Raw genomic sequence first — 12,078 nt, forward strand, 5'->3', positions numbered from 1 at the left:
AAAGAGGCATTTTTCTGAGGAGGAGACAGTGTCCTAATGACCTCCAGTAGCAGCGCTGGATCCATCTTCGCCGTTGCCGGGGGTAACCTCGGGCGGAGCTTTCTCATCACCGCCATGTATGGCCGCGTCCATGGATCAGTCTTTTTTGACTGATAAATGATTCGACGAGGTCTGACCAGGTTCGGATCTTTACCATCTTGATTTCCCGCTACAAGGAGCGCCGCATCTCGCGGTACGCCTCATGGCAGCGGAGATCTCCTTGCGGAGCCGTCTTCGAGCCTGAATACAGCTCGTCCTCAGCTCTGGGATATCAAGAGTCCACGAATAAAGCCGCCACGTCTTACACCGGGCGTGGATCCGCGGTATGGAAGTATCTCATACGGCTCCCATGCCATGAGGCTCTCAGCCTCCTCGTCTACGCCCGATTCCCTCATGGGGGCCTCCCAGCTCTCGGTCACCGCTATAGTGGTTGCCTGTCCTTATAGTGATTTATCTCTGTCCTTGACCTCCTACCTTGATGGTGGGCATGAACTTCGTCCTCTCGGAGGGCTACGGCCATCACCTGCGAACGCCTCCCCAGGTATGGAAGTATCCTCGTCCTCCATTAATATATAAAGGTGGTCCGAAAGGGTCTCAGGCCCCTCGGCCACACTCTAGCCTGTGACCTGACTAAATGCGTTGGTAGGGGGGGCATGTGATGTTCACAACGAAGCACCCTCTCTACACCACGTAAGTGCTGGTCGAGCCCCTGTTTATCAGCTGGAGCGCGTGTCCCGCAGATCACATGGACAGCGTTCGGCCGCGCACGTTCGTCTTGGGGTTTCCCCACGCAATTTTTTACGCTATTTCCAACTCCGTTCAAGAACTCCTCGAACGCAGTCTGCTTGCGGTGAGATGTGTACACCCACCACCACTATTCCTGCCCACTCAAGCGCAACGTATCCGTTGACGCGTTCGCGCGGGACCCCAGAGGCGGGCACACCTGGCGTTGATATCCACATCATGGCGATCGAGCCGTTTATGTCTTCAGTCCAATCGGGGACGTGATATGGCTCGCCCACCACCGCTAAGGCGTCCGTGCTTTCCCGGATGGTTTGGAAGAACAGGTCTTGCACCTACCTCGACCGTCCTAGATTAGTTCGGAGGAGGCGCATATTGTATCTAGTTTTATAGATCTATGGCTCCTCCACGCCAAAATTTTCCCTCGCAAAGTTAAGGGCACGGATTCCCGTCCTTCTCTCGAAATGCGCCGAACCTCTTTCGTTCGCTTTCGTGGGACCATCAGACGGTTCCTCTGTCATGAGAACCCCGCGAATGTCTCCTTTTTTCTCTTTCTTGGTGGGGCACACGCTGGGCCTCTCATCCTATGAGCTGCAGGTGCACCGAGCGCCTCGCAAAGTAGGAATTTTAGGGCAGCGGCAGGGCACCCCCTCGCTCGCTGACCAGAGCTACCGCACCTATAACATAAGTACCCCCTGTTCTCCGTTGAGGTGCATGTCTTCCTTACATGCCCCATCTCGACCTGAAGCATTGTAAGGGTGTAGCGACATTCGAGAGCAAGAACTTTCCAACGGGTTCTTTCCCGTGACTTATTACACAAAGACCGTACCTCGACCGGACGACGGCAGAGCTGTGGTTAGCGCAGTTGGTTACGAGCGTTCAAGACTAGGTTCGAATCCCGGCACAGACCGGTTTTTTACACAATTCCTAACTGAAAAGAAGGCAACCCGGATGAAGACAAAATCTCATACACCAGCAGTACCTATCACGACTTATTCACCTCAAGGGTATCCGCCCTATAGCTTCGGTCCTTGCCGTTGACCACCCGATGGCCACCCTGTCCTCCTCATCCAGCTTCCTAGTTGCCTCCAGTGGGCATCGTGCCCATACGATTCCAAGACCGGTTCTTGTAATGCCGATATCCTCCGCCTGTATCTTCTTTCCTCTCCATCCTCCTCTTTGTGCCAAGGTCTTCTTTAATTCCGTCTTGGTAACTGAGACATTCATCCCGGCCACCTTCAACTCCGCTATCCGGAAAAGTGTTAGCACTGAAACCATAGCTGGGTCGAAGACCTCGGACAATCGTGCAGCAACCACGACAGTCTTTTTTCACCCCTTATTGCCAGGGACTTCGAGGATGACGCCGCCAGCCATTGTTGTCCTGCAGGGCGCAAGAGGCCCTTCTGGAGATTTATTTCCGAAAACTTCTCTCTCATTTTCCGCCGACTCTTCAGTATCGCCACTCATCCTTCCATTACCAACAAAGCTCCAACTTAGCTGGCGGGAACTATCCTCTTTACAAGATCAGTCGCGCCGGCGATAGTGGAACTCGCCGCCTCCCTAAGTATCTTTACATTTGTACCTTTTAAATTATTCGACGTGGTTGCCACCTTAGAGGTCTCAGTCGCACGTCGGATCAATTTCCTTTCGATATCCGCAGCGAAGGTCATCTTACTGGCAATGGGCTCCTCCTCCCTCCTCTTTGTTTGTTTTAATATTTGTGTTTATGTTTGTATTTAGTGGGATGCGAATTATCTGGTTCTTTCGGGCCCCATCCACCTTCTGGGGGCCTCCACTTCCTGTGGAATGAAGGTCACCCCCGGCAGAGCCGCTTACTGGGGGAAGGCTAATACCACCAGGGTTGCCAGGTACTTCGGGTTTGGCTGCCAATGACTGACGCGCCTAACAACCACTTTCCAGTGCCCTCGATTGCAAGGTACACCATCGCCGTGCACCTCAGCTTAAGATTAGGAATTTTTATAGAGGTTGTCATCCTCGCGATCCGGCCGGTAAAGGTAGGACCTCCGGCCTATTGAGACATAACCAATGGGATACTATTTTTGGCTTGTATTTCTCAGAATCCTATTCCCGTACTGCCATTCGTCAGCGAATCTGCAGCCCTTGAGAGATTGGAAAGAGAGGAGAATGGAAAGGTGTAATAGAAAGAAGAAAGGAGAAACCATGACCCCGGCTCTTAGTCAAGATGCCCCTCCAGTCTTGCGGCCAGGACCAATTCATGTCTATTCTCGAGCCGGAGCTGATGCAGATCTAGCACGTTGTTAATCTGCAACGGCCCCCGGCCCACGCCATGTGAGTATTTGGTCCATATCGCCGCCCTGCTCCGTTCCTCGGGAAAGGTGGGTTTTTACACTCACGTCGCCTTCCTAATACAGTGGACATCTTCGCTCGGAACCTCACGTCAAAGCTTAAGGATAGGAGTGCGGTAAAGGAATAGGATGGAAAAAGGTGTTTAGCCATTGTTCCGTTAGCTACTGGTAAGACAATGTTTACCAGGCCCCGCCGACTTGGAGGAGAAGTTGACTTTTGGCACTGGTGGGCGTGAAGAATGCAATGCTACATCAGCACTTTCTGTTACCCTGTTCTCTAAGTACTGCGTTTTGCTAAATTATCATCTTTATTAACATTTCAATATTTTTGATTTATTGCTTGAAGAGTTCCTTAATTTTTGTAACATTGTACGTATTCTACGTAGCTGAAGGTGACGAAAAATAGGCGGCCGCCTCGGACGCTCAGACTTCGTATTTTCTTACAGCACAAATAAAATATCTCAAACAAAACCTCGAAAGAATCCAAAAATTCAGAAATGAATTGTGTAAAAAGTTACGTGAAGTAGAAGTATTTATATAAGGGCAAAATACATGACCACGTACGGAGATCACTATGAAGTCAGCATACAAAACAATCTTGTTCCGAATTTTCTGAAGAATCAATTCCTGTAATGATTCTAGGAGAATCTAAAAGAGAGCTTTTCGTTAAGGCTGAGGAAGATCAGCGCCCGAGAAGACACAAAAAACTAGTCTCCAAAAGAATAGACGTAAGTTTCAAGAGTCAAGAGGAAGGATGAAAAGTAGTTGGGATTTCCTCGGAGGCAGAAATTTACACCTGAATAATACAAGTGTCTGACTCAAACGTTTTGAATGGTTCTTCTTTATGCAATGGTTTATTAGTGTAGAGATATACATACGTATTAAGTATATCTAATATTTGTATAAAATGTATTGTTTTTTGTTAATAAAATATTATATTCTGATATTTTATAGTATTTCTAATCCTGCTTTATATGTGTTATCGTTCAAAAATATAATAAACAATCAATTTCTCTTTCTTAGGCAACTTTTCCGTGGATCTGTACAATTAAATAGGTTCTTATAGCATGGAACTCAATAAGTTCTTGTCTATGCTAGTGTGCAGCCAAACAAGGCAGATCCCTAACTTCAAGTTTAAATACTAGGTTCTTGTATGTGTTAACTTTAGTTAACCTCAGCATTTGGCCGCATGGTGTAGCACCCGTATTGTGAAACAACTAGAACTACGAGCGTGAGTACTCTCATGTAATGATTATTGGAAATACAAAGAATACATATTTAATTCTGGTTCATAATCAATATTCATTTAAAAAACATCTTTCTGTACCAATGAAATGCTCTATATGTACTTACTTTAAGCAAATGGTAAAAATTATGAGAAGTAGTTTAGTTATTGAGTAAGCTCAGTGGTTTATATTCTTTATCTTTAATGTACATAGTTATTTCTTTCACCGAAGGATGGCGTTAAGTATAAAATCCTAACTACTTGATCGCAGTGTTCTATCACTGATTTTCTTGTCTGTGATAAACTATATTTAGCGGTAATTGATAATTACAGGAAACTATTATAAGAAACTATTTGCGCTGCAAAAGTAAATTACCTTTTGTGCATAATAACAGTTATTATTGCATTTCACAAATTGCAAAGTTGACAAAATTATTAATAAATATTATGCATACTGTATTTAATTAGTTCTTGCTATAGTATATTTATGTTATGTCACAAGTTAATAATTTTGCAATATAACGCATTCTATCGAGTAACAAACAAAGACGAAAAGAATTTAAACTTTTATCTTAAACGGTCGCTTCTTAAAACGCAGGAAACTGCCCTAATCAATTGAACATCTATGTACGAACTAAGATAATCAGAATAATCAATTGATTTTTGTGTAACAATATAAATATATAATATTCGGAAGGGTTTGGACATCTGCAAACGAATCACTGAATAATGGACAAATTTGTATTCGTGCGTTTATCCAACGATCCTTACGATGTTGTTAAAATTTCATCTCATGTAGAATTGTTTGCTTCGATCCATCCATGATTCCATCTACGGTAAAGTCAAGTTTTTTAATTAAACAATGTTTCTTTTGTTCAATAGTAAAATTACCGACTTGTAAATATCTCCCTAAATGTATTATAGGTATGCTAAACGTTGATAATTTTAATTAAAGTAATATAGAGATGTGATATGTATAAGGGTGTTAATGTTTCCAACCAAATAATAGTCGACACTAATTTCGTTGGAAGTATCTGTATCTTGTTAACTATGTTTAGTAATTATGCATATTTCTGAAGAAAATAAAATATTTGAATATCATGAAAATGACGGGTTTGTAAGTTCGACTGTTATGATTTCTTCGTCAAAACCGACGTTCAATGTAAGTGTATTTATTACAAAGATATTTTTTAATGTTTTTTTGTTTGTTTATAAAATGCTAGAATGTGCGCTACTCCATAGGTTTTAATATGTAAAGTAGATGTTTGGAGAATACTTTTGTCGAACATAGAGAGACTTTATACTTCTATACTTATAATTTACATTCTGAATGTTGCACGAACAAATTATTTGTTAATACCTATCTATACACATCAGAGATACAAATTTCTTTCATGACATACTGGAAATTATTACAGTTCCTTCGAGTTTACGATATTTGAGATTACTAAAATATATATATTTACTATACTATTAATATTAAAATATCAGTTATTTCAATATTCAAAAAATGTAGTTTACGAGTAATCATTAAATAGTTTAAAGAATATGAAAATATACATATATATATTGACTTTTTTTAGCAAAAGACAAAAGCTGTGGATTGATGAGGTGTAAAATTACTTAATCATTTCTGGAGGATAATATAAGGCAATAATGCATCGTTGATTAAACAGATCTTATATATATATATATCTAACAATAACTTATGCTCTTTTAAGGAAACGCAAACGAACTTATTATCAATGTAATATATTAATGCTATTTGTAATTTCTTGCACCCTTAGCATTTCGACTTCTGTCGCTAGATATTTGCTTGATTTGATTATTTAATATTAATAATTGAAATTGCAAATGAAGAGATAAAATTACTTAAAATGATCTATATTTTCCGTCGTTGCAAATTATTTCCCATATACCAATCTTTTTATATTGAAAACGAAATAAAATAAAGTTCTCCAAAAACCATTTTCCTATCCTCAGTTCTCAACTCTACTTTTAAAATAAAATAAAATAAAACAAAATAAAATAAAATAAACAAAATTAAATTAAATAAAATTGAATAAAATGAAATAAAATTAAAATAAACAAAATAAAATAAAATTACACAAAATTAAAATAAAACAAAATGAAATAAAATGAAATAAAATGAAATAAAATTAAAATGAAATAAAATTAAATGAAATAAAATGAAACAAAATGAAACAAAATGAAACAAAATGAAACAAAATGAAACAAAATGAAATAAAATCAAATAAAATCAAATAAAATCAAATAAAATAAAATAAAATAAAATAAAATAAAATAAAATAAAATAAAATAAAATAAAATAAAATAAAATAAAATAAAATAAAATAAAATAAAATCAAATCAAATAAAATCAAATAAAATAAAATCAAATAAAATAAAATAAAATAAAATAAAATAAAATAAAATAAAATAAAATAAAATAAAATAAAATAAAATAAAATAAATTGAAATGGAATGAAATGAAATGAAATGAAATGAAATGAAATGAAATGGAATGAAATAAAGTGAAATAAAATGAAATAAAATAACATAAAATAGAATAGGATTTCGCTAAGAACTCGCTAATGATAATGGTGGGTGTCGTGATGTAGATTATTGAACTTGCGTTAGAAAGAGCAAAGACTGTACATACGTAGATGTACCTATATTCGAAGCCCGGAGGCGTTTGTATGTTTCTGGTTCCATGTCCGAGAGAGCATGCTTCCGCCTGATCGCCCACATACATTTTCGTTAAAACGCGTGTTCCGTTCGTTTCATTAATTTTAATGCCCGCCGAGCATTCTGTTCATTTCTGTGCAACATATGAATATGGGATTCGCCTATATTCCTCTCTCTTTCTGTTTATCGGCGAATAGCGCGCAGAATATACAGACGAAATTCATCGGTGTGTACAGGAGAAACTACAGGTTGATACAGAATTACAGGCCAATAAAACAAGAAGTGATAGATCTTATCTCTTCTTTGAAAAAATTCCTAAAGTAATGCGTAAAAAATTGAATTCTAGTCCAGAACACCATCTTAAATGAATAATAAAAAACTATTATATGTATGTTGATTCTCTAAAAATATAATAAATATTGTTTTTGGTTAAAACTTTCTCATTAACTTATGCATTTTACTATTACTAATATTCAAACGCTATTACTACAAATCAATCATAGTATTTAGATGCAGCAGTTACAAAATTATTAGCACATATCCTTATTTTCAAACGATGAACTTTTTTATTAAGTTTCACGTTTTATATTTATAGTAGCAAATTTATATAGTCATATGAAAGTTCAAGTAGATGATACGAAATATTATTATATATTTGGATCTAATCAATTAATATATAAATAGTACAATAAATAAATGTAGTCACTTCATACGTAAAAACATTTCTTCCAGGTTTGTTCGTACTAACTTTTATTGTTTAACTGTCATTGCCAAAAAAATTAAATGGTTGTTTATGAATAATTTCTGAATACTATCCTTTACATGGATGTGCTCCAGGATATAGGAACATAATGTACTGTTAACAACTAAATGTGAAGACGGAAATGATTGGCAACAATTTTGGAAATATCCTGTAAATAAACACTGTAAATATATTTCCTAGTGTACCTTATCTATTGATTAACAAAACACTATAATACTCTTTTGAGAAACGCCAAAAGTAAGGTTTGGCTACTTGTAAACAAAAGAAACTCGATAAATTACTGTAGTATACGTGTTTTGTAATATTTTTATTTTATTTTTATTAACAAACACATTACTACGATGAAGGGTAACTGCCGAATGATCGTCAATTATTTTAATTAGTTTAGTTAAGCACGACGTACGACCTTGTACAAGTTTCCCTCAATGTAAAATATTTATTTTAAAAATATTATTTTCTTTTATTTCCACGACAAACTAACGATGCGAATCAGAGGCGGGTTAAGAATTTTTAGCCCTGGAACTATTGAGCAAGTGGAAGCATTCCTCATAGAAGCATAAGGGAATAGGGGCTGGTAAGAATGAAATAATGTACGTAAATGTGAAATAAAATTTATTTTGTAACAAATCGTATTAAAAAGTTTAGAGTATACATTTTTAAAACACAGTTGTTTCTTCATTTTATTTTGTTTATGAAAATACGCTCGTTATACTCGTAAAGTGAAGTGTATTTTTTTCAAATAGCGTCGCCTTCGGGAAGATGAAGCCTGCGGCTCTAGTTCCCTGGCCTGCCTCTTCCTCTTAATTGGCATTTGCTACAATGCTTTTCTCTCATTGTAAATGTCAATTTCGGTTCTTGCTTCCCATTATGTATTCTTTGCTTAATCGACCCGTAATTCTGAAACGCCTTGTACACACACGAGCCCACGCGTATGTACATACATGTACGGGCCATACACGTACACACTTGCAAACACGAAGTGGTTCGGTTTTCCATGCCGGTGTCGGCTACGTATGAGAGAGCAGCGAGCTCGCTCATGCGAACACGGCCCCGGGTTGGTTGATATTAATTAATAATCAGAAACAGATGCGGCCTCAGCCCGTTCCCGGTTCCGTGCGAGGCGGCTTCGAAACGATAATTATTTAAGTCTCTCTCCTCGCCTCCATCGGCCCACCGCCACCATCCCTCTCATCCTCTTCCACTTCCTCCTGCATACTCCCACAGCCAGCCACCGGGCTCATCTTCTTCCTCTTCCGTTCCTCATCCTCCGTAGAAGTTGCGAGCGCACAGCTTCTCCAGCGAGCCCAGTGCGGCGTGCTAATTAAAGAGCATTCGCCTACGAATTTTACGCGGCTCTCGGTTCGTTATGCACGGCCCGTTTGCCCCGGCACCCTTTTCCAGAGCCTCCGTTAACCCCAGCAATACCCCGGAGACCTTGTGCCACATTTTATTTTCGATTCGGTTCCGTCCGCGACCGATCGTGCTTCTCCCGAGGCGGATTTACGGATCAAGGGAACAGTAGTGGGGTTATGAAGACAAGAAATAGAAGAAACGAGGGATCGAAGAGGTTGGAGGGCGAAGAAATGAGAAAGAGGACGATAGAATGGGATGAAAAATCAAGGAATGAAATATAGATTGGCAATATTTCAGGATCTGATTTAGTATTTAAAGACAGGTCATGTAAACGAACATTCCCGTTTATAAGTATTAGGACACTTAGAGGAAATGAGGCTTCTAAATAGTAAAATCAGCAAGTGTCCTAATTTTTATGAACGAATGTATATTCCGTTTGACTTTGTTCCTGAAATATATGACGAGTTTTACATTATAACTGTGTAACGTTATTTCATAGCAAGCAGGATTAGTCAATCTAGATTATGATTACAGAGAACTCGAATTCATGTAAACGACGAAATAAATCGCACACTTGTCTTTTTTTGCGTTTTTGAAGGTTTGACTATAAAAATGTAGCAGAAGCGCTTCTCGACTGATTACGAAAACTTGAAAATTAAATTCTAAAATGCTAAATCCTTACTATATCTCGTAAACTTGGTCAAGCAAGATATATAATTGTTACAAAAAGTACACACAATCCTAGAACTTAGTACTCTGAAAACATGATTTCGATATGATACGATGCAAAAATTGCGACGGTCCTCCTATAACACCAGTATCTTATAATATGATTTCCATACAGTACGACTTAACAAACTTGAACAGCCCTTCTATTGCACGATATCCTTCTAACGTGGCTTCTAGACAACACGCAACGCATTAACCGCGTTATGAAAAGGTTGACTGTATCTGCACACCATTGTATTTATTACACTATCATTTACATACTAATTAATTAAAGAGTATTAAATTTTATATCGTATGACTACAAAAAGGTGATATTACGAAAATGAAATATATATAGAACCTGGTATAACGATGCTCTAACTTTGGTTAATAATTTTGTTTCTAAAGAAAAATGGGACCTTCGATCGTATAGAATAATTTTATATTAGTAGAAAAATAAAATTTCGTGAATCAATATTTTTTGTAGCCAGTGTATAATTATACCGACTTTTGTTATTGCTTTTAGCGTCTAAATTCCGTAGCGGTAGGAAATGATAGAGCGAAGGAACGAGGGAATTTCAAAAGAGAGAGAAAGAAAGAATGATTCGCAGCGCGTGGATTCGGAGGGTAGAGGATGGAGCTGGGAACAACGGAGAGAAAAATGGAGGCTGGATGAACAACGAACCGCGTCTCGTCTCGCGAGATCTCGCTGGTTACGAATTACGAGGATTTGGAGCAGAACGACATGCGTTAAAACACGTCGAACTGGATTGGGAAGAATGTGTAGGGATCGTTAGGTTGGGGCTGATTGAACTTCTTTTCTATTGGTTTCTTTCTTTAGGGGTGGTAGTGGGTTTTAGGGATTTTAAGTATTATTGAGATGACAGAGATAGGTATAAGGTCGATCAGGATACTGGAGGTGGTATTTGAGTGGTATTTTGTTCTTTTTGGGTCTTATGAATGATGTCGGAATCGTACAAATTAATAACTATCTTACAGTGATATAGCAAGACAATTTTGATTATCAGTCAATTTTTATTACGCAATAGTGATCGTATAGTTTAATTTGTATGATGTGTAAAATTGTATCAATGTCTCTTCCTTTGACTTTTTAGTTGGTAGATAAGTATTCATATATTAATACTAATTTGTATGAATAAAGTAAAAGTACCGATACAGATATTTAACTGTTTTTTAAAGGTAATAATAAACAGTGACATTTTTGCAAAAAACCTCTCTTCTTATGTTGGATCCCCATTTTCCGTCAAAATTTGACATAGACAAATAAAATTAAACGAAGAAATTCATTCTTTTATTTAAAATTAAAATACAGATAATATAGTTTTTATTCACAATTTAAATCATTATTAATTCAATATCTAATATCCATTTTTTATACCTATTATTGACTGTTTAAATAGCTACTACTGTAACCTCTGCAAAATATATACTTGTATTAAATATCTCGTAACTTCTATATAGATCTTCAGATTTGTTTCGAACTTTGTCAATATTATATATTATATATTGTCAATAGCCTATTATAATGCTATTGAAATTTGTAAATCTTTCCTATAACCCAATCCATCCTGTAACCTAATACATATATTCATAAAGATATACAAGTGTTCAAATACTTTTGTGAACTGGTGTATGAAAGAATTTATTAACAACCTGAAATTTGTGCCTTGTAAAATTGTACTAATGATATTACCTATTTCAACTATGCAAGAATACCGAGAAATCAAACTTTAACATAGAGACCTACGGCAACTCAGGAAGAACAATGAAAAACAAAAAAAGGTGGACACATCGTCTGGAACCAGAAAAGAAAAACGATGGAAAAGAAAAAGCTCGAATGAAGGGTGAGAGCGGCGAAATCGTTCAACGCAGGGTAAATAAAGTTTTAAATTTCCGTAGTTCCTTTCGCGTTTCTCCTCTCTTGGCGCCTCCACTATCTGCATAATATATCTCTAATGTGACGGAGGGAAAAGAGGGTGGCAAAAGTTGCCTCTGCCCGGTATAATGTAAGGAGAAAGGAGAACGAAGGGAGTTGGAGACGACGACGACGAGGGCGATGCCGGTGGAAGCGAGAGAAACTGGCCCTCGTGGAAGGCACGGTGCTTAAATAACGCGAGTTTGGATTTATAGTAATACTTTTATGAAATAATGTTAGTGGCGGATATTAAGGCAGACACTGGGAGCGTCGCTGGCTGAACGCCATCCCTTTCCTT

General features: G+C 37.8%; 1 protein-coding gene across 1 annotated transcript in view; it reads left to right on the forward strand.

Annotated features, from left to right (window-relative positions):
• LOC122566628 (proton-coupled amino acid transporter-like protein CG1139) overlaps window positions 1–12,078 on the forward strand; it is a 69,828-nt gene that overhangs the window by 1,055 nt on the left and 56,695 nt on the right.

The sequence above is a fragment of the Bombus pyrosoma genome, linkage group LG4, assembly GCF_014825855.1.
Source record: "Bombus pyrosoma isolate SC7728 linkage group LG4, ASM1482585v1, whole genome shotgun sequence".
Classification (NCBI taxonomy): domain Eukaryota; kingdom Metazoa; phylum Arthropoda; class Insecta; order Hymenoptera; family Apidae; genus Bombus; species Bombus pyrosoma.